The following is a 24,840-nucleotide window of genomic DNA, read 5'->3' as shown; positions in this document are numbered from 1 at the left end:
CACGATGTCAATAAAAATGTATCCCTCAATAATCACTCTCAATGTGAATGGCCTAAATGTGTCCATAAAATGACACAGGGTTGCAGATTAGACAAAATGGCAGGACCCGTCCATATGTTGTCTACAAGAGACCCATTTTGAACCTAAGTATACATCCAGACTGAAAGTGAAGGGATGGAGAAGAATCTTTCATGCCAATGAGCCTCAAAAGAAGGCTGGGGTAGCCATTCTCATATCAGATAAATTAGACTTTAAAGACTGTAGTCAGAGATACAGAAGGACACTACATCACTCTGAAAGGGACTATCCGCCAAGAAGATCTAACAATTGTAAATATTTGTGCCCCTAATATGGGAGCTGTCAATTCATAAGAAATCTGTTAATTAAGATAAAGAGTCATATTGAGATGAATACATTAATAGTAGGAGATCTTAACTTGACACTCTCAGAAATAGATCATCCAAGCAGAAAATCAATAAAAAAAAGAGCATTGAGTGACACATTGGACCAGATGGACCACATAGATATATACAGAACCTTCAACCATAAAACAACAGAATACTCATTCTTCTCAAGTGCACATGGAATATTCTCCAGAACAGATCACATGCTGGGTCACAAATCAGGGTTCAACTGATACCGAAAGATTGAGATTATTCCCTGCATATTCTCCGATCACAATGCTTTGAAACTTGAGCTAAACCACAAGGAAAAGTTTGGAAGGAATTCAAACACCTGGAAGCTAAAAACCACCTTGCTTAAGAATGTTTGGATCAAAAAAAAAAAAAAGAATGTTTGGATCAACCAGGAAATCAAAGGAGAACTGAAACAATTCATGGAAACCAATGAGAATGAAGACACTTCTGTCCAAAACCTATGATATACAGCAAAGGCAGTCCTAAGGGGGAAATATGTAGCCATCCAAGCCTCCCTCAAAAAACTGAAAAATCCAAAATACACCAGCTGTCTCTACACCTTAATGTACTGGGGAATAAACAACAAATAAAGCCAACTCCACACACCAGAAGGGAAATAATCAAGATTAGAGCAGAGATCAAGGAGATCGAAACTAGAGATACAGTAGAACGCATCAATGAAACTAGAAGCTGGTTTTTGGAATGAAACAATAAGATTAATAAACCATTGGCCAAACTAATCCAAAAAAAAAGAGAGAAGGCCCAAATTTTAAAAATTATGAATGAAAAGGGAGAGATCACAACTAACACCAAGAAAACAGAAACAATCACCAGAAGTTACTATCAACAGTTATGTCAACATAATCATATATATAATCATATATATATATCATATTATATATATAATATCATATATATAATCATATATATAATCAACATATATGAACAGCATGTGATCTATTCTGGAGAATATTCCATGTGTACTTGAAAAGAATGAATATTCTGTTATTTTAATGTTGAAGGTTCTGTATATATCTATGTGGTCCAATAAGTTAATGTCAATAAGTTAAGCAGCTTAGATGAAATGGATGCATTCTGAGACAAGATGGCGGGGAAGTAGGAGGAGGCGCTTTTTCTACTTGTATCCTAAAGTGAGCTGATTACCTACCCAAGAATTCTGATCACCCATGAAATCAGCCTGAGATCAGAATTATACACGTCTGGATCTCTACAGGGGCAGAAGACGCCCGTGGGCAGGTAAAGTGGAGTGGAAACATCGGACTGATATCAGAAGATAAACAAAAGGGGGAGGGAGCCACCAGAGGTGACTGATTGGAAAGTAATACCCCTAATACGAAAGTGCCCTGCATCTGGGGACCAGCATTAACTTGGAGACTGGTTGAAAGCACTCCAAAAGAGCAAAGGATCGCAAGGCAGGAATTGTGGGAATCAGGACGGATAGGAACAGGGGCTTAAGTCCCCTGACCCAGGACAGCCTCCCCTGGCACTGAGCCAGAGAGAGTGCGGCACAGAAACGAGGTCTTGGTCCCTGAGCCGCCAGCGCGCCCGAGATTGCATGGGGTCTGGCTCCTGTGAGGGGCTGGGAGCCATGCCAGATGGCAGAACGCTGAGTCCTGCTACAGAGCCTGAGACATGTACGCCCCTCACTCTTCCCTGAGAGAGGTGTGCAAAGGCCCACCAGGCCGCTCTTATACCCACGCTATTTTTTCAGAGCCTAGGACGCACGCCCCAAACTCTCCCCTGAGAGAGGTGTGTAAAGGCCCAGCCTGGTGCTTTCAGACCTGCAACCCAATCTCAGAGTCTGAGACGTGCACGTGACCCAGAGCCTCCCCTGAGAGAGGTGCGCCCAAGCCAGGCACTCTTAGACCCAGAAAGACCAGGCACTCCCAGCCTGGGCCAGCGGGAAAATCTCAGTGTGAGATCACTGCTTAGAACCTCTCTGGTCATCTGGAGCTGCCCAGACAGCCGACGCTGCCATGGCTTTGGGTACAAGCAGAAGATCCTGCATCCCCAGGGACTGCGAATCGGAACCTCCTCTGCCAGCGGCCAAGGGGGAATTTATATGAATTCTGCAACAGAAGAGGAGACTGAGGCTTTTCTTTGAGAGGGAGGTCAGGGTGCAGTTTGCTTTCCTCTAAACCTGCAAAAAGCATCAAAAGCAGTCAAGGCAAGAGAAAAAAAAAAAAGTGAACAAACAAAAAAACCTCCAGAGAACAAAAGCCTGAAAAAACCGGTTGTCTCAGAGCCCACCCCCTTGAGGGGGGCGGGAGGACTTAACTCAGGGAACATCATTGACTGAAAACCCACGTGGCAGGCCCCTCCCCAAGAAAACCAACCAGGAAAGAAAACAAAAAAGACTATAAGAGAACAACCACCACTACTTCATAGGACAACTTTTATTTTTAATTCGTTCCCACTATTCTGGCTCATTATTTTATATAGATAATTTTTTAGCATATTTACCATCCCAGTGAGCTGTCCAGTACATCAAATTACATAATAACCTTCTAAATTGAACTTTCTGATACATACACCTGTGTTTTTCTTTTGCATTTCTATTTTTTAAATTTCTTTTTCTTTAAATTTTAGTTTAGTTTAGTCAAGTTTATTCCTTTTTATTTTTATTTTCTAATATTCATATAGAGTTAAACTTCAAATTAATCGCCTTTCCCCAATAAATGCCACCCCTATAGGTAAACCAACTCCTAATTCCCTTTTATCTTAGGAAAGTTGTGTCCTTTAACAAAGATATCAAGATAGATCCAGGAAGAATCAAAACAACCCTCCTCACCCACACTGAAAATCTATAACCACTCTCGCATCTTTTTCTTCCACCAGTGTTTCTGTATTTTTGTGTGTGTCCTGATAGTATATAAATCTTACAGTTGGGGTTCTTTTTGATGAGGTTCTTCATATATATATATATATATATATATATATATATATATATATATATATAATTTCTCTTGTCATATACTTTTATCAGTCTTTTTGTTTGTCTGTTTTGTTTGTGTACTTCATAAATCTTACCTTGGGGCCCATTTGGGCTGAACCTTCTCTTTTATCTTCCCTTTCATTCCTGTCTCTCTCTCTCTTTCTTTTTTCTTTTTCTTTTCTTTTTTCTCTCATTTGGGTGGGGAATCCTGATTGCTCAGAAGCGTTCCAGGGTGCACCTTGACTGCACCGTGGTTGATATATACAGCTACATCTGTTCAGTCAACTCTCACCAAAATGACTAGGAGGAGGAATGCCCAACAGAAGAAAAATACAGAGGATGGACCTACTGCAACAGAGCTATTAAAAAGATTATCTTTGAAAGTTTGGTAGAATTCCCCAGGGAATCCATGAGGTCCTGGGCTCTTGTTTTTTGGGAGGTTTTTGATCACTGCTTCAATCTCATTACTAGATATCGGTCTATTCAGGTTGTCAATTTCTTCCTGGTTCAATTTTGGGAGTTTATAGTTTTCCAGGAATGCATCCATTTCATCTAGGTTGCCTAGCTTATTGGCATTAACTGTTGATAATAACTTCTGATTGTTTCTACTTCCTTGGTGTTAGTTGTGATATCTCCCTTTTCATTCATAATTTTATGAATTTGGGCTTTCTCTATTTCCTTTTGGATTAGTGTGGCCAGTGGTTTATCGATCTTATTAATTCTTTCAAAAAACCAGCTTCTAGTTTCATTGATGCGTTCTACTGTATCTCTTGTTTCTACCTCATTGATTTCAGCATTCAAAGAAGAAATAACACCTATTCTCCTGAAGCTGTTTCAAACAATTGAAGCAGAAGGAAAACTTCCTGACTCTTTCTAAGAAGCCAATATTACCCTGATCCCCAAACCAGGCAAAGACCCTACCAAAAAGGAGAATTTCAGACCAATATCACTGATGAATATGGATGCTAAGATTCTCAACAAGATCCTAGCAAACAGGATCCAACAGCACATTAAAAAGATTATCCACCATGACCAGGTAGGATTCATTCCTGGCTACAAGGGTGGTTCAACATTTGCAAATCAGTGTGATAGAACAAATTAATAAGAGAAGAGAGAAGAGCCACATGGTTCTCTTAATTGATGCAGAAAAAGCATTTGACAAAATCCAGCATCCATTATTAAAACGCTTCAAAGTATAGGGATAGAGGGAACATTCCTGAACTTCATAAAATCTATCTATGAAAGACCCACAGCAAATATCACCCTCAATGTGAGAAAGCGTGCAGCCTTCCTGTTGAGATCAGTAGCACGAGAAGGATGTCCACTCTCACCACTCTTGTTCGACATAGTATTAGAAGTCCTAGCCAAAGCAATCAGACAACAAAGAGAAATAAATGATATCCAAATTGGCAATGAAGAAGTCAACCTCTCTCTCTTCACAGATGACATGATTCTTTATATGGAAAACCCAAAAGACTCCACCCCAAACTACTAGAACTCATACAGCAATTTAGCAACATGGTAGGATACAAAGTCAATGTACAGAAATCAGTGGCTTTCGTATACACTAACAATGAAAACACAGAAAGGGAAATTAGTGAATTGATTCCTTTTACTATAGCACCAAGAACTGTAAGATACCTTGGAATAAAGCTTACCAAAGTGGTAAAGGATCTGTACTCAAGGAACTACAGAACACTCATGAAAGAAATCGAAGAAGACACAAAAAGATGGAAGAACATTCCATGCTCTTCAATCAGAAGAATAAATATTGTTAAATTGTCTATACTGCCTAGAGCAATCTATATTTTCAATGCCATTGTGATCAAAATTCCACCGGTATTTTTCTAAGAGGTGGAGCAAACAATCCTAAAATTTGTATGGTATCAGAAGAGACACTGAATTGTTAAGGAAATGTTGAAAAAGAAACACGAAACTGGGGCATCAAGTTGCCTGATTTCAAGCTTTACTACAAAGCTGTGATCACCAAGACAGCATGCTAGCAGAAGAAAAACAGACACATCGACCCTTGGAACAGAGTAGAGAGCCCAGATATGGACCCTCAACTCTATGGGCAAATAATCTTAAACAAAGCAAGAAAAAATATACAGTGGAAAAAAGATAATTTCTTCAATAAATGGTGCTGGGAAAATTAGACAGCTATATGTAGACGAATGAAACTCAACCATTCTCTTACACCATACACAAAGATAAACTCGAAATGGATAAAAGACCTCAATGTGAGGCAGGAGTCCATCAGAATCCTAAAGGAGAACATAGGCAGTAACCTTTTCAATATGAGCCACAACAACTTCTTTCAAGATATGTCTCCAAAGGCAAAGAAAACAAAAGTGAAAATGAATTTTTGGGACTTTACCAAGATCAAAAGCTTCTGAACAGCAAAGAAAATAGTCAAGAAAACAAAGAGGCAACCCACGGGATGGGAGAAGATATTTGAAAATGACAGTACAGACAAAAGGTTAATATCCAGGATCTATAAAGAACACCTCAAACTCAACACACACAAAAAAGATAATCATGTCAAAAAGGGGGCAGAAGACATGGATAGACACTTTTCCAATGAAGACATACAAATGGCTCTCAGACACATGAAAAAATGTTCATCATCACTAGCAATCAGGGAGATTCAAATCTAAAGCACACCAGTTAGAATGGCCAAAAGTCTCCCGGCAAGCAGCGGAGCAACGGAGCACAAATTCAGGACTTTTCAAAGTCTGTTCCGCTGAGGGACATCCCTCTAGAGGCTAAACCGGGGTGAAGCCCACGGGGGGTCAGTGTGGCCTCATGTCCCACAGGGTCACAGAAGAATCGGGGGTGTCTGAGTGTCGCAGAGCTTGCGGGTACTGGAACAGGAAAGCCGGCTACAGAGACAGAGCCGACAGTGACCTCATAGCTCGGTGTTACCTTGAATCGGTCGCAGGCTCGGTGAGCTCGGAGCGCGGCCGGAGGTCAGGCAGACGGGAGTTATTGGGCGCTGTTCTCTGAGGGCGCACTGAGGAGTGCGGCCCCGGGGTCTCGGCTCCACCAGGCCGGAGACAAGGAGGCCGCCATTTGTATTCCCGTCCTCCTGAACTCTACAGAAAGCGCTCAGGGAACAAAAGCTCCTGAAAGCAAACCTGAGCGGATTACTCACCCCGGCCCCTGGTAAGGGCGGTGCAATTCCACCTGGGGCAAAGACACTTGAGAATCACTACACCAGGCCCCTCCCCCAGAAGATCAACAAGAAATCCAGCCGAGACCAAGTTCACCTACCAAGGAGTGCGGTTTCAATACCAAGGAGAGCAACAGAATTCCAGAGGAGGAGATAGCAAAGCACGGAACTCATGGCTTTCTCACTGTGATTTTTTTTTAGTCTTGCAGTTAATTTAATTTTTTTTCTTTTTCATTTTTAGTTTTTTTTTCTCGTCTTCTGGTAAAATTTTTTTTTAACTTTTACCCTTTTCTTTTTTAACGTTTTTTAACTAGTTATCTAATAGATATATATTTTCTTTTTTATATTTTTCTTTATTCATTATCTTTTTAAAAAAATTATTTCCTTTTTTTTTTCTTTTTTTTTAATTTCTCCCTTTTTGAACCTCTTTTTATTGCCTTTCTCCCCCCTCACGATTTGGGATCTCTTCTGATTTGGTTAAAGCATATTTTCCTGGGGTTGTTGCCACCCTTTTAGTATTTTACTTGCTCCTTCATATACTCTTATCTGGATAAAATGACAAGACGGAAAAATTCACCACAAAAAAAAGAACAAGAAGCAGTACCAAAGGCTAGGGACCTAATCAATACAGACATTGGTAATATGTCAGATCTAGAGTTCAGAATGACAATTCTCAAGGTTCTAGCCAGGCTCGAAAAAGGCATGGAAGATATTAGAGAAACCCTCTCGGGAGATATAAAAGCCCTTTCTGGAGAAATAAAAGAACTAAAATCTAACCAAGTTGTAATCAAAAAAGCTATTAATAAGGTGCAATCAAAAATGGAGGCTCTCACTGCTAGGATAAATGAGGCAGAAGAAAGAATTAGTGATATAGACCAAATGACAGAGAATAAAGAGGCTGAGCAAAAGAGGGACAAACAGCTACTGGACCACGAGGGGAGAATTCGAGAGATAAGTGACACCATAAGACGAAACAACATTAGAATAATTGGGATTCCAGAAGAAGAAGAAAGAGAGAGGGGAGCAGAAGGTATACTGGAGAGAATTATTGGGGAGAATTTCCCCAATATAGCAAAGGGAATGAGCATCAAAATTCAGGAGGTTCAGAGAACGCCCCTCAAAATCAATAAGAATAGGCCCACACCCCGTCACCTAATAGTAAAATTTACAAGTCTCAGCGACAAAGAGAAAATCCTGAAAGCAGCCCGGGAAAAGAAGTCTGTAACATACAATGGTAAAAATATTAGATTGGCAGCAGACTTATCTACAGAGACCTGGCAGGCCAGAAAGAGCTGGCATGATATTTTCAGAGCACTAAATGAGAAAAATATGCAGCCAAGAATACTATATCCAGCTAGGCTATCATTGAAAATAGAAGGAGAGATTAAAAGCTTCCAGGACAAACAAAAACTGAAAGAATTTGCAAACACCAAACCAGCTCTACAGGAAATATTGAAAGGGGTCCTCTTAGCAAAGAGAGAGCCTACAAGTGGTAGATCAGAAAGGAACAGAGACTATATACAGTAACAGTCACCTTACAGGCAATACAATGGCACTAAATTCATTTCTCTCAATAGTTACTCTGAATGTTAATGGGCTAAATGCCCCTGTCAAAAGACACAGGGTATCAGAATGGAAAAAAAAATAAAACCCATCTATATGTTGCCTCCAAGAAACTCATTTTAAGCCCGAAGACACCTCCAGATTTAAAGTGAGGGGGTGGAAAAGAATTTACCATGCTAATGGACATCAGAAGAAAGCAGGAGTGGCAATCCTTATATCAGATCAATTAGACTTTAAGACAAAGACTATAATAAGAGATGAGGAAGGACACTATATCATACTCAAAGGGTCTGTCCAACAAGAAGATCTAACAATTTTAAATATCTATGCCCCCAACGTGGGAGCAGCCAACTATATAAACCAATTAATAACAAAATCAAAAAAAACACGTCAACAACAATACAATAATAGGAGGGGACTTTAACACTCCCCTCACTGAAATGGAGAGATCATCCAAGCAAAAGATCAGCAAGGAAATAAAGGTCTTAAACGACACACTGGACCAGATGGACATCACAGATATATTCAGAACTTTTCATCCCAAAGCAACAGAATACACATTCTTCTCTAGTGCACATGGAACATTCTCCAGAATAGATCACATCCTAAATCAGGACTAAATCAGGACTCAACCGGTATCAAAAGATTGGGATCATTCCCTGCATATTTTCAGAACACAATGCTCTGAAGCAAGAACTCAACCACAAAAGGAAGTTTGGAAAGAACCCAAATACATGGCGACTAAACAGCATCCTTCTAAAGAATGAATGGGTCAACCGGGAAATTAAAGAAGAATTGAAAAATATTATGGAAACAAATGATAATGAAAATACAACGGTTCAAAATCTGTGGGACACAACAAGGCAGTCCTGAGAGGAAAATATATAGCGGTACAAGCCTTTCTCAAGAAACAAGAAAGGTCTCAGGAACACAACCTAACCCTATACCTAAAGGAGCTGGAGAAAGAACAAGAAAGAAACCCTAAGCCCAGCAGGTGAAGAGAAATCATAAAGATCAGAGCAGAAATCAATGAAATAGAAACCAAAAAAACAATAGAACAAATCATCGAAACTAGGACCTGGTTCTTTGAAAGAATTAATAAAATTGATAAACCCCTGGCCCAACTTATCAAAAAGAAAAGAGGAAGGACCCAAATAAATAAAATCATGAATGAAAGAGGAGAGATCACAACCAACACCAAAGAAACACAAACTATTATAAGAACATACTATGAGCAACTCTACGCCAACAAATTTGACAATCTGGAAGAAATGGATGTATTCCTAGAAACATATAAACTACCACAACTGAACCAGGAAGAAATAGAAAGCCTGAACAGACCCATAACCAGTAAGGAGATTGAAACAGTCATTAAAAATCTCCAAACAAACAAAAGCCCAGGGCCAGACGGCTTCCCGGGGGAATTCTACCAAACATTTAAAGAAGAACTAATTCCTATTCTCCTGAAACTGTTCCAAAAAATAGAAATGGAAGGAAAACTTCCAAACTCATTTTATGAGGCCAGCATCACCTTGATCCCAAAACCAGACAAGGATCCTATCAAAAAAGAGAGCTATAGACCAATATCCTTGATGAACACAGATGCGAAAATACTCAACAAAATACTAACCAATAGGATTCAACAGTACATTAAAAGGATTATTCACCACGACCAAGTGGGATTTATTCCAGGGCTGCAAGGTTGGTTCAACATCCGCAAATCAGTCAATGTGATACAACACATCAATAAAAGAAAGAACAAGAACCATATGATACTCTCAATAGATGCTGAAAAAGCATTTGACAAAGTACAGCATCCCTTCCTGATCAAAACTCTTCAAATTGTACGGATAGAGGGCACATACCTCAATATCATCAAAGCCATCTATGAAAAACCCACCGCAAATATCATTCTCAATGGAGAAAAACTGAGAGCTTTTCTGCTAAGGTCAGGAAGATGGCAGGGATGTCCATTATCACCACTGTTATTCAACATAGTACTAGAGGTCCTAGCATTAGCAATCAGACAACAAAAGGAAATTAAAGGCATCCAAATCAGCAAAGAAGAAGTCAAATTATCAGTCTTCACAGATGATATGATACTATATGTGGAAAACCCAAAAGACTCCACTCCAAAACTGCTAGAACATATACAGGAATTCAGTAAAGTGTCAGGATATAAAATCAATGCACAGAAATCAGTTGCATTTCTCTACACCAACAACAAGACAGAAGAAAGAGAAATTACGGAGTCAATCCCATTTACAATTGCACCCCAAACCATAAGATACCTAGGAATAAACCTAACCAAAGAGGCACAGAATCTATACTCAGAAAACTATAAAGTACTCATGAAAGAAATTGAGGAAGACACAGAGAAATGGAAAAATGTTCCATGCTCCTGGATTGGAAGAATAAATATTGTGAAAATGTCTATGCTACCTAAAGCAATCTACACATTTAATGCAATTTCTATCAAAGTACCGTCCATCTTTTTCAAAGAAATGGAACAAATAATTCTAAAATTTATATCGAACCAGAAAAGACCTCGAATAGCCAAAGGGATATTGAAAAAGAAAGCCAAAGTTGGTGGCATCACAATTCCGGATTTCAAGCTCTGTTACAAAGCTGTCATCATCAAGACTGCATGGTACTGGCACAAAAACAGATACATAGATCAATGGAACAGAATAGAGAGCCCAGAAATAGACCCTCAACTCTACAGTCAAGTAATCTTCGATAAAGCAGGAAAGACTGTCCAATGGAAAAAAGACAGCCTCTTCAATAAATGGTGCTGGGAGAATTGGACAGTCACATGCAGAAAAATGAGATTGGACCATTTCCTTACACCACACACGAAAATAGACTCAAAATGGATGAAGGACCTCAATGTGCAAAAGGAATCCATCAAAATCCTTGAGGAGAACACAGGCAGCAACCTCTTCGACCTCAGCCGCAGCAACATCTTCCTAGGAACAACGCCAAAGGCAAGGGAAGCAAGGGCAAAAATGAACTATTGGGATTTCATCAAGATCAAAATCTTTTGCACAGCAAAGGAAACAGTTAACAAAATCAAAAGACAACTGACAGAATGGGAGAAGATATTTGCAAACGACATATCAGATAAAGGACTAGTGTCCAGAATCTATAAAGAACTTAGCAAACTCAACACCCAAAGAACAAATAATCCAATCAAGAAATGGGCAGAGGACATGAACAGACATTTCTGCAAGGAAGACATCCAGATGGCCAACAGACACATGAAAAAGTGCTCCATATCACTCGGCATCAGGGAAATACAAATCAAAACCACAATGAGATATCACCTCACACCAGTCAGAATGGCTAAAATCAATAAGTCAGGAAATGACAGATGCTGGCTAGGATGCGGAGAAAGGGAAACCCTCCTACACTGTTGGTGGGAATGCAAGCTGGTGTAGCCACTCTGGAAAACAGCATGGAGGTTCCTCAAAATGTTGAAAATAGAACTGCCCTATGACCCAGCAATTGCACTATTGGGTATTTACCCTAAAGATACAAACATAGTGATCCAAAGGGGCACGTGCACCCGAATGTTTATAGCAGCAATGTCCACAATAGCCAAACTATGGAAAGAACGTAGATGTCCATCAACAGATGAATGGATCAAGAAGATGTGGTATATATACACAATGGAATACTATGCAGCCATCAAAAGAAATGAAATCTTGCCATTTGCGACGACGTGGATGGAACTCGAGCGTATCATGCTTAGCGAAATAAGTCAAGCAGAGAGAGACAACTATCATATGATCTCCCTGATATGAGGAAGTGGTGATGCAACATGGGGGCTTAAGTGGGTAGAAGAAGAATCAATGAAACAAGATGGAATTGGGAGGGAGACAAACCATAAGTGACTCTTAATCTCACAAAACAAACTGAGGGTTGCTGGGGGGGGGGTTGGGAGAAGGGGGTGGGATTATGGACATTGGGGAGGGTATGTGCCTTGGTGAGTGCTGTGAAGTGTGTAAACCTGGTGACTCACAGACCTGTACCCCTGGGGATAAAAATATATGTTTATAAAAAATAAAAAAGTAAAAAAAAAATAAAAAGAATGGCCAAAAGTAACAAGACAGTAAACAACGTGTGTTGGAGAAGATGTGGAGATGTGGAGAAAGGGGAAACCTCTTACACTGTTGTTAGGAATGCAAGTTGGTACAGCCACTTTGGAAAACAGTGTGGAGATTCCTTAAGAAATTAAATATAGACTTTCCCTATAACCCTGCAATTGCAGTAGTGGATATTTATCCCAAAGATACAGATGTAGTGAAAAGAAGGGCCATCTGTACCCCAGTGTTCATAGCAGCAATGGCCACGTTTGCCAAACTGTGGCAAGTACGAAGATTCTCTTCAATGTACGAATGATTAAGGAAGATGTGGTCCGTATACACTATGGAGTATTATGCCTCCATCAGAAAGGATGTATACCCAACTTTTGTAGCAATGTGGACGGGACTGGAAGAAATTATGCTGAGTGAAATAAGTCAAGCAGAGAGAGTTAATTATCATATGGTTTCACTTATTTGTGGAACATAACAAATAACACAGAAGACATAGGGAGATGGAGATGCGAAGGGAGTTGGGGGAAATTGGAGGGGGAGATGAAGCAGGAGAGACTATGGACTCTGAAAAACAATTGGAGTGTTTTGAAGGGTCGGCGGATAGGAAGTTGGGTGAGCCTGGGTATTATGCAGGGCACATATTGCATGGAGCAGTGAGTGTGGTTTACAAACAATGAATTCTGGTACACTGATAAGAAATTAAAAGAATAAAAAACTTTAAAAAATACACATCAATCAATGGATCAGGATAGAATACCCAGAAATGGACCCACAAGTGTATGTTGATTAAATCTTCAGTGAAGCAGGAAAGAACATCCAATGAGAAAAAGTCTCTTTAACAAATGGTTTTGAGAAAACTGAACAGCAACATGCAAAAGAGAGAAACTGGACCACTTTCTTACACCAAACACAAAAGGGAATCCAAAATGAACTGTGAGACCTGAAGCCATAAAAATCTTAGAGAAGTACACAGGCAGTAACCTCTTTGATATTTGTCATATCAGCTTCTTGTCATATTCATCTCCTGAGGCAAGGGAAACAAAAGCGAAAATGAACTATTGGGACCTCCTCAAGATAAAAAGTTTCTACACAGGGACACCTGTATGGTTCACTGAGTTAACCACTTGCTTCTTGATTTCAACTCAGATCATGGTCTCAGGGTCCTGGGATCAAGCCCCACACAGGCTCCATGCTCAGCAGGGAGTCGGCTTGAGGATTCTCTCCCCTCTCTTTCTACCACTGCCCAACTCACTCTTTCTCAAAATAAATAAATAAAACCTTCTTTAAAAATAAAATCTTGCACACAGCAAAGACAATCAACAAAATTAAAGACAACTTTTGGAATGTGAGATGATATTTGCAAATGATATATCTGATAAAGGTTAGTATGCAAACTATAAAGAACATAAAATTCAACTACTGATAGATAATCCAATTAATAATGGTAAGAGACAGACAGAAATGTTTCCAAGGCAGACATACGGATGGCCAACACACACATGAAAAAATGTTCAACATCACCTATCATCAGGAAAATGAATATTGAAACTAAAATGAGACATGTCACACTAGTCAGAATGGTTAAAGTTAAAACAGGAAACAATAGTTGTTGCTGAGGATGGGAAGAAAGGGGAGCCTTCTTGCAATATTGTTGGGAATGCAAACTGTTGCATCTACCCTGGAGAACAATATGGAGTTTCCCCACATCGGTAAAAATAGAACTACCCTGGTATGTTGAGTCATTTGATGGGGATTAAGGAGAGAATTTGTGAGTGCACTAGTTGATGTGTGGAATTGTCAAAGCACTATATTTTATACCTGAAAGTAATATAATACTGTCTATCAAGTGTACTGTAATAAAACTTTAAAAATCAAAGGAAAAGGAGCATATAACCAGCAACCAAAATTAGGGCTATGAGATTATTCTATAAATTGACTGAAGAAATGACATAGATTTTGAGATTTTTGCAGGGATAAAGAAATTAAATGGAGAACAACTTCGAGTGAAAAATATATAATACAAAATAAGTCTTATTACAGATGGCTACAGTAGCAGTAGGGTAAGTTCTATGGAAGCAAAATTGATGCTAGAGGAAATTGGGGAGAAGTATACAGCAAAAAAAGATAATATAAATGGTGAGGATGGGAGTAGTGTTCCAACGTCTTGAAGAGAAACTCTCACCATGCCATGTTCTTGATTTAAAATTCTTCAGAAAACTCTCTACCTTATGGTGCCATATTCTGAGGACTTTTCCAAAAACCACAGTTTAATGTGTTCAATTTAGGTGGACTTCTATTCAGATTAGCTTTTTTACTTTTTTTAGTTAAGAGACATGAATCCACGGTTGAATCATTAGAGGTTTGGTAGCAGTGTCAGTGGTAGGTGGGATGATGTGAGGCACTTTCAATCTGGTGATGTAATTTCCTGAGAATTACACCTTAAGGAAAATCAGCTTCACTTTGTTGATAACTGTGGGTATAATTAATGAGTCCCTTGAAGTATTTTTAAATTAATTAATTGGCTAGGTCATAATCTTCAAGAACCCAGGAAAAAAAAATGCAATTCTCAGTCATTATATCATATGGGATGGTAGTATGTCACAATAGAAGAGGACCTGAAGGCAATAAATGCTAATGAGAAATCCTAGGCCATGAGAGATTGAGGTATTATTTTGGTTTTGGTTTAGCAAATTTTAGTTTTAATATTTTTCTCTATTGTTTAAGATTACTTTGTATGAAAAGGAAAATATAATGTTGGGTATAAAGAAAGAACTGGATTCCAGGGAAGATAGCGAAGATTGGTGTAGGGGACCTATGTTTCATTGAGTCCCTTGAATTCAGCTACTTATCTATCAAAACATTCTGAACACCTGTAAATTCAACCTGATATCTAAGAAAAGATTTGTTGCAGTTCTACAAATAGAAAAGCAACCATTTCTTGCAAGCAGTGCAAACATCCTTCAGGGAACAAAAACCATGAAGAGCAATCTACAGCACCTTACACTGAGCCTGGCACCCTGGCAAGGGGTGATACAACTCCTCCTAGGCAAAGATGCTTGAGAATCGGGGTGCCTGGATGGCTCAGTGGGTTAATCCTCTGCCTTTGGCTCAGGTCATGGTCTCAGGGTCCTGGGATCAAGCCCCGCATCAGGTTCCCTGTTCAGCAGGGAGTCTGCTTTTCCCTGCCCCCAACTGCCTGCCTACCTGTGATCTCTGTCTGTCAAAAAAAAAAAAAAAGATGCCTGGGAATCTGTACAACAGGCCCCTCCCACAGAAGACCAACAGGAAAATCAATAGAATACAAAGTTTATTGATCACTCAGAACTGGGGGAAAAAAACTGTGCTAGGTAAAAATAATGTATAGAATTAGAGGTTGATTCTTGAGTATTTAGTCTTTCAGTTTAAAATTTCCTTTTTCTCTTTGTTTCCTTTTCAACTAGTTCCCTATTTTATCAACCCTTTACTTTTAAGTCTTTTTAAAAATTTTTCATTTTTATATTTACATTTTATAAATATTCTCTTCATTTTTGGCTTCCTTTTCCTATATTCAATTTTATTTCTTACTATATAGAAGTTTTTCTTTCTTTACAATTTTGGGATTTAATGTCTTCTAACAGACCAAACTACACCCAGGAAAAAGTGGATCACCCTGTTTTGTCCACTAGTGAAATTATGTCCTCTTTTTTCCCCTATCTTTTTCTTTACTTTTTTGGATTTCTGATTGTTGATACTTTTGTTCTCTCATTCACCTATTATTCTCTGGACAAAATGACTAGAAGGAGAAATTCAGAGGAAAAAAAAAAACACAGAGGTAATACTCTCTGCCACAGATCTAATTAATATGGATATAAATAAAATCTTGGAGCTGTAGTTCAAGATAACAATGATAAAGTTATTAGCTGGGCTAGACAAAAGCATAAAAGACAGTAGAGCATCCCTTGGTGCATAAATGAAATCTAATCCGTTGAAATTAAAAATGCTTTAACTGAGATGAAGTCTAAAATAGATGTTCTAATAACTGAGGTAACTGAGGCAGAATAGAGAATCAGTGACAGAGAAGGCAAAATGATAGAAAAGAAGAAAGCCAAGGGAAAGAGAAAAACAACTAATCGACAATGAGGGGAGGCCTTGAGAAATCAGGGATTCCAAAAAGCAAAACACTAGTAGAATTATTGGGGTCAGCAGAAGAAGAAAGAGAGAGAGAGACAGAAAGTATATTCAACCAAATCATAGCTGAGAACTTTCCTGATCTGGGGAAGGAAATGGGCATTCAAGTACAGGAGGTACAGAGAACACCCCTCAAAATCAATAAATATAGAACAACACAGTAACATATAATAATGAAGCTTTCAAATTTCAGAGATGAAGAGAAAATCCTGAAAGCAGCTTGAGACAAGAGGTCCTTAAACTACAGGGATAGGAACATTAGAATGGTAGCAGACCAATACACAGAGAGCTGGCAGGGCAGAAAGGGCTGGCATGATATATTGAGGGTACTAAATGAGAAAAACATGTAGCAAAGAATACTTTATCCAGCAAGGTTGTCATTCAGAATGGAAGGGGCGAAAAAGTGCTTCCAGGAAAAATAGAAACTAAAATAATTTGTGATTACTAAACCAGTCATGCAAGAAATATTAAAGGGGATCCTGGAAGCAACGAGAGACCCCAAAAGTAACACAGACTGGAAAGAAACAGAGATGATATATGGAAACAGGGAATTTACACAATACAGCAGTACTAAATTCATATCTTTCAAGAGTTAGTATGAATGTAGTTGTGCTAAATGCTCCAAGCAAAAGACACAGGGTATCAGAATAGATAAAAAAGTGAGACTCATCCATACTACAAGAGGGCCATTTTAGACCCAAAGAAACATCTTGATTGAGAGTGAAGGGGTGGAGAACCATTGTTCATGCTAATGGACATCAGAAGAAAGCTGGGAATCCTTATATCAGACAAATTGGATTTTAAACCAAAGACTGTAGTAAGGGATGAAGAGGGACAGTATATCATACTTAAAGGGTCTACCCAACAAGATCACCTAACAACTATAAATATTTATGCTCCTGACTTGGGATCAGGCAGTTATATAAACCAATTAATGACCAAATAAAAGAAACACATTAATAATAATACAATAATAGTAGGGTACTTTAACACCCCACTCACAGCAATGAACAGATCATTTAAGCAAAAAACAAAAACAAAACAAAACAAAACAACAACAACAACAAAACAACAACAAAAAACCACAAGGAAAGAAGTGTTTTGAATGACAAGAGAGACCAGATGGACTTCACAGATATATACAGGACATTCCATCTTAAAGCAACGGAAAACACATTCTTCTCTAGTGCACATGGAACATTCTCCAGAATAGATCACATGTTGGGGCACAAACCGGGTCTCAACTGCTATCAAAAGATAGGGATAATTCCCTGCTTATTTTGAGACTCAGTGCTTTGAAGCTTTAACTCAATCACAAGAGGACATTTGGAAGGAGCTCAAATATTTGGAGGTTAAAAAGCATCCCATTAAAGAATGAATGGGTCAACCATGAAAAAAAAAAAAAGAACTTTAAAAATCATAGAAACAAGTTAAAATGGAAAGACAACAGTAGAAAATCACTGGCATGTAGCAAGGTGATCCTAATAGAGAAGTACATAGCAATACAAATCATTTTCAAAAAACAAGAAGTCTCAAATACAAAAGATAACCTTACGCCAAAAGGAGATGGAGAAAGAACAGCAAATAAACTCTAAATGAAGCAGGAGAAGAGAAATAATAAAGATTAGAACAGAAATCAATAAAACAGAAACCAAAAAGAACTAAAGAAGAGATCAATAAAATTAGAAGCTGGTTCCTTTAAAGAATTTATAAAATTGATAAATTAATTTTATATTTATATAAAATAAAAAATTATATGAAATATAAAATTGATAAATCCCTAGCCAGACTTCTCAAAAAGAAAAAAGATCCAAGTAAGCAGAATCATTAATGAAAGGGGAAAGATTATTACTAAAACCAAGGAAATACAAGCAATTTTAAGAATACATTTTGACCAAGTATATGGCAACAAATTAGGCAATCTGAAGAAATGGATGCATTCCTGGAAACTTATAAACTAACAAAACTTGACCTGGAAGAAATAGAAAACCTGAACAGATCAATAACCACTAGGGAAATTGAAGCGGTAATCAATATTCTTCCAGCAATGTAAATTCCAGGGCTGGATAGCTCCCAGCGGAATTCTACCAAACATTTAAACATGTTTCTTCTGAAACTGTTTCAAAGAATAGGAATGGAAGGAAAACTTCCAAACCCTTTCTATGAGGTCAGCATTACTTTGATCCAAAAATCAAAGACCCCATCAAAAAGGAGAATTACAGACCAATATCCTTGATGAATATGGATGCTAAAATACTCAAGAAAATCCTAGCCAATAGGATCCAACAGTACATTAAATGGATTATTCAGCACAATAAGGTGGAATTTATTCCTCTGCTGCAAGGGTGGTTCAACATTCACAAATCAATAAAAGTGATAGATCACATTAAAAAAAAAAGAAAAGGTAAAAACCATATTAATCTCTCAATCGACCAGAAAAAAGCATTTGACAAAATCCAGCATCTTTTCTTTTTTTTTCCCCCAGCATCCTTTCTTGATTAAAACTCTTCAAAATGTAGGGACAAAGGGAACATACCTCAATATCATAAAAGCCATCTGCAAAAAGCCCGCAGTGAATATCACTCTCAAAGGGGAAAAACTGAGAGCTTTTCCTCTAAGGTTAGGAACACAACAGGGATGACCACTCACAACACTATTGTTCAGCATAGCACTAGAAGTCCTAGCCTTAGCAATCAAACAACAAAAAATAATTAAAAGGCATTCAAATTATAAAAGAAGTAGTCAAATTCTCCCTCTTTGCAGATGACATGATACTTTATGTAGAAAACTTAAAAGACTCCACCCCCAAATTATTAAACCCTATTCAACAATTCAGCAATGTTGCAGGATACAAAGTCAATGCACAGAAGTCAGTTGCAATTCTATACACTAACAATGTGACTGGAGAAAGAGAAACTAAGGCTTTAGTTCCATTTACAATTGTACCAAAAACCATAAGATGCCTAGGAATAAACCTAACCAAAGAGGCAAATGATATATATTTTATTTATTTGTTTATTTTTAAAAGATTTTATTTATTTATTTGACAGACAGAGATCACAAGCAGGCAGAGAAGCAGGCAGAGAGAGAGGAGGAAGAAGACTCCCTGCTGAGCAGAGAGCCCGATGTGGGGCTCGATTCCAGGACCCTGGGATCATGACCTGAGCCGAAGGCAGAGGCTTTAACCCACTGAGCCACCCAGGTGCTCCAAGGATATATAGTTTAGAAACTATAGAACAAAATTTATAGTTTAGAAACTATATAGTTAGTTTATATTTAGTTTATATATATTTATATTTAGTTTATATATAGTTATATAGTTAGTTTATAGTTGGTTTAGATATATAGTTTAGAAACTATAGAACACTTATGTAAGAAATTGAGAAAGACACAAAGAGATGGAAAAATATTCCATGCTCATGGATTGGAAGAATAAACATTGTGAAAATGTCTACGCTATCCAGAACAATCCACACATTCAATGCAATCCCTATCAAAATACCATCGACATATTTTCACAGAGCTGGAACAAACAATCCTGAAATTTGTATGGAACTGGAAAAGACCCCAAATAGCTAGAGGAAAGTTGAAAGAGAAAACAAAGCTGGGGACACCACAATGACAGGCTTCAAGCTATATTACAAAGCCATTATCATCAAGACGGTATGGTACTGACATAAAAACAGAAACACATATCAATGGAAAAGAATAGAGAACCCAGAAATGGACCCTTAACTCTATAGCCAATTAATCTTAGACAAGGAAACAAAGTATATTCAATGGATTAAGGACAGTCTCTTCAACAAACATTTTGGGAAAATTAGACAACCACATGTAGAAGGATGAAACTGGGCCATTTTCTCACACCACACAGTAATATAAACTCAAAATGGATGAAAGGCCTAAAGGTGAGGCAGGAATCAGTCAAAATCCTAGACAGCACAGGCAGCGATCTCTTCAACCTCAGCCACAGTAACTACTTGTTAGACACATCTTGAAAGGCAGCGGAAACAAAAACATAATTGAACTATTGTGAATTCGTCAAGATAAAACCTTCTGCATTGCAAAGGAAATAATTAAGAAAACTAAAAGACAACCTATGAAATTCCAGACGATATTTTAAAATGACCTATCAGAGAAAAGGCTAGTATTTGATCCATAAAGAATTTACCAAACTCAAAACCCCAAAAACAAAGAATCCCATCAAGAAAGGGACAGAAGACATGAACAGATATATCTCCAAAGATGACATACAATGGCCAACAGACAAATGAAAAAATGCTCCACATCACATGGCATCAAGGAAACACAAATCAAAACCACAATGAGATACCATCTCACACCAGTCAGAATGGTTAAAATTAATAAGACAGGAAACAACAAATGTTGGCGAGGATGTGGAGGAAGGAGAACTCTCCTACACTGTTGGAGGGAATGCAAACTGGTACAGACACTCTGGAAAATAGTATGGAGGTTCCTCAAAGTTTTAAAATAGAGCTACACTAGGACCCAACAATTGCACTACTGGGTATTTACCCCCCACCAAAATATGGATATTTTTCTCGGAAGGGACACCTGCATCCCAATGTTTATAGCACCAATGTCCACAAATTCCAAACTATGGAAAGAGCGCATATGTCCATCAACAGATGAATGGATAAGAAGATGTGGTATATAAAATATGAGATATATATAATATATGAGATTATATATATAATATGTGAGAATATATATATTCTAATTCATATATATAAACACACACATATATATATGAATTCATATATATATATATACATATATAAATTTTTACTCAGCCATCACAAAGGATGAATACTTGAGAAACCATGAGAGATTCAACCATAGGAAACAAACAGGGTTGCTGCAGGAGAGGTAGGTGGCGGATGGGATAATTTGGTGATGGACATTAAGGTGGGCACGTGACGTGATGAACACTGGGTATTATATGTAACTGATGAATTATCAAACTCTACATCTGAAACTAATGATGTGCTTACTATATGTTGCTCAACTGAATTCAGGTTAAAAAATTAAGATTAAAAAAATAAAAATAAACAACTTACTGAATTTCTTGAATGCTTTCCCATTGAGATGGGTGCCCTGGTTACTTAAAAGAGCCAAGGGGATTTTTCATGTGGAGAACACTTGTCCAGATCAACATTCAGCAACACTTGTGTTCATGGCTCTTTTATAAGCCAAAATTTCAAGCCAGTGAAAAAATATGTAAGCACATATTATAACCATGAGATTTAGGGAGTTGATACATAATCTGATTGCAAATGAAGAAATGCTCTCAAAAATCTATATATTCCAGTCCCGTCCATGTTGCTACAAAAGTTGGGTATTCGTCCTTTCTGATGGAGGTATAATACTCCATAGTGTATATGGACCACATCTTCCTTATCCATTCATCTGTTGAAGGGCATCTTGGTTCTTTCCACAGTTTGGCGACCGTGGCCATTGCTGCTATAAACTTTGGGGTACAGATGGCCCTTCTTTTCACGACATCTATATCTTTGGAGTAAATACCCAGGAGTGAAATGGCAGGGTCATAGGGAAGTTCTATTTTTAATTTCTTGAGGAATCTCCACACTGTTCTCCAAAGAGGCTGCACCAACTTGCATTCCCACCAACAGTGTAAGAGGGTTCCCCTTTCTCCACATCCCCTCCAACACATGTTGTTTCCTGTCTTGCTAACTTTTGTAGCAACATGGATGGGACTGGAAGAGATTATGCTGAGTGAAATAAGTCAAGCAGAGAGAGTCAATTATCATATGGTTTCACTTATTTGTGGAGCATAACAAATAGCATGGAGGACATGGGGAGAAAGAGAGGAGAGGGAGTTGGGGGAAATTGGAAGGGGAGGTGAACCATGAGAGACTATGGACTCTAAAAAACAATCTGAGGGGTTTGAATTGGTGGGTGGGTGGGAGGTTGGGGTACTAGGTGGTGGGTATTTTAGAGGGCACGGATTACATGGAGCACTGGGTGTGGTGTAAAAATAATGAATACTGTTATGCTGAAAATAAAAAATAAATTTAAAAAAATCTATATATTAAGACTCCATAGGTCCACCATGTGAATCCTCACTTGAAAACCATTACCCCAGAATATATATCAGATTTAAATTAATGAAATAAAATTGCAACCAAGTAACCATTTTTAAAAGTAATTGACATTATGACTCATAACATTGTTGTCTAATGTAAGTCAAAAACATTGCCATGATTGGTATGAACAGAAACATATCCTGAACATTGAAAACCTTTTAGGAAGTTAACTTAAAAAAAAAAAATCATGTGAACATTCTACCCATACAAATTTAATCAGGGAAAGATTAAGCATTTATTTGACAAAATGCCTCATACAACTTCTATAATATAAAATAAATTTAATTATTTTTAGCACTTTTATTTTTACAAGATGAAAAAGCAAACACTTTATAATTTTCTAGGAGTTGTCTGAGAAATTCCAAAGACAATTTGAGATTAAAATACATCATTTAGGGGACGTCTGTGTGGCTTAGTTGGTTGAGCATCTGACTCTTGATTTTGGCTCAGATCATGATCTCAGTGTTGCAAAACTGAGCCCCATATCGGGGGGCTTAAGATTCTGCTTAAGGTTCTCTCTTTCCCACTCTCTCTGCCATGACCCCTTGCTCACACGCATACACACTCTCTCTCTCTCTCTCTAAAAAAAAAAAAAAAAGTATCATCATTCAGGATTTGATTTTGAGAAGACAATATGTCAACTTTTGTTAGGAGGTTAAATATTATTTAGAGAGTTAAATAATATCATACGTCACTATGGAAACAGTACTTGGCTACCTAATTAAACAAAGTGACAATAAAATATTTTACAAATAAGTATGGCATGTAACATAATTGTAAAAAAAACCACAAAATAACACAAAAACCTTTGCTCTTAAAAGTGCAAAGACTTGGTTCTCTTAAAGAATCAAGGACATGATAAAGTTAACATAAAGTGCAGAAAATTATTCTGATAGGACATAGAATTGTTGCCCTCTAAGCAGATTACTAAGAAGGTAAAGGAAAAACTTTTATAACATCTTATTAAAAATAAACCAATAATCTATATGTTGGCTTATCGAACATAATAATAATTTAAAAATAAGAATTTGAAGACTGCACTACCAAAAGTCTTGTCAAAAAAAAAAAAAGTTTAAGTTTCTGGTTTAAAAAAAATCAATAATCTAAGAAAAATGTGTAATTTTATCAGAGAAAAAACGAATTTTGATTTTGCAGTAGTATACTCTTTGATAATAAAGCAGTTAATGTTTTTTCTTTTAATCTTATAAACAAACCCATCAAATTACATACAGCTAGACCATGAGTAATAAAATTACTTTTTTAATGAAACTTCTACTTTCCATACCATTCAGTTTCTGTTCCTTATTCTCCTCCTTTTTGCTCTGGAAAAATAAGTCATTTTACTTTAGGACAAAATTACTCCCCTTTTCCTTAATACAAGCATATCTTTGGTGTGCCTCAGTGGCTCAATCACTTAAGCATGATATTCTTGGTTTTGAATCAGGTCATGATCTCAGGGTCCTGGAATTCAGCCCTGAATCAGAATCCACACTCAGTGGGCAGTTTGCTTGATATTCTTTCTCTCTCTCTCCCTTTGCTCTCACCCCTGCTCATGCTCTATCTCTAAAATAAATAAATAAATTCTTTAAAAAGCACATCCTGTATAACGTACATACTTAAATTAGCTTAAGACTAAGGTTTAAGTTATCAGAAATATCTTGGAAACTGTCTTTAAGTGTATATATTATATTATTTCTAATTGGTCAATTATACCTTTTTACTACACCAAATAAAGATGGGGAAAATTGTGTAAGAAATAAAGAAAGAATAGGTGAAGATTATTTTTTAATTTTTATATTTTATTGAGGTATAATTGACATACACTGTTATATTAATTTCAATTAATGAATCAATAATACTGCATATTACTCAGGTTACCAAGATAAATAAACCCTTTTTTAAAATTTTAGATATGCTGAGCGAAATAAGTCAAGCAGAGAGAATCAATTATCATATGGTTTCACTTACTTGTGAGCATAAGAAATAACATGGAGGACATGGGGACATGGAGAAGAGAAGGTAGTTGGGGGAGATTGGGGGGGGACGAACCAGGAGAGACTATGGACTCTGAAAAACAATCTGAGGGTTCTGGAGGGGTGGGGTGTGGGAGGTTTGGTGAGTCTGGTGGTGGGTATTATTGAGGGCACATATTGCATGGAAAACTGGGTGTGGTACATAAACAATGAATTCTGGTACACTGAAAAGAAATTAACAAATAAATAAATTAATAAAAATAAAAAGTACTCTTAATCCATTCTATCTATTTTACCCATTTTACCCATCCCTCCACCCACCACCTCTCTGGCAAAAAGAAAACAGTTTATTCTCTGTATTTAAA

Source organism: Mustela erminea, chromosome X (assembly GCF_009829155.1).
Source record: "Mustela erminea isolate mMusErm1 chromosome X, mMusErm1.Pri, whole genome shotgun sequence".
NCBI classification, from domain to species: Eukaryota; Metazoa; Chordata; class Mammalia; order Carnivora; family Mustelidae; genus Mustela; species Mustela erminea.
This window is presented reverse-complemented; position numbering follows the sequence as displayed.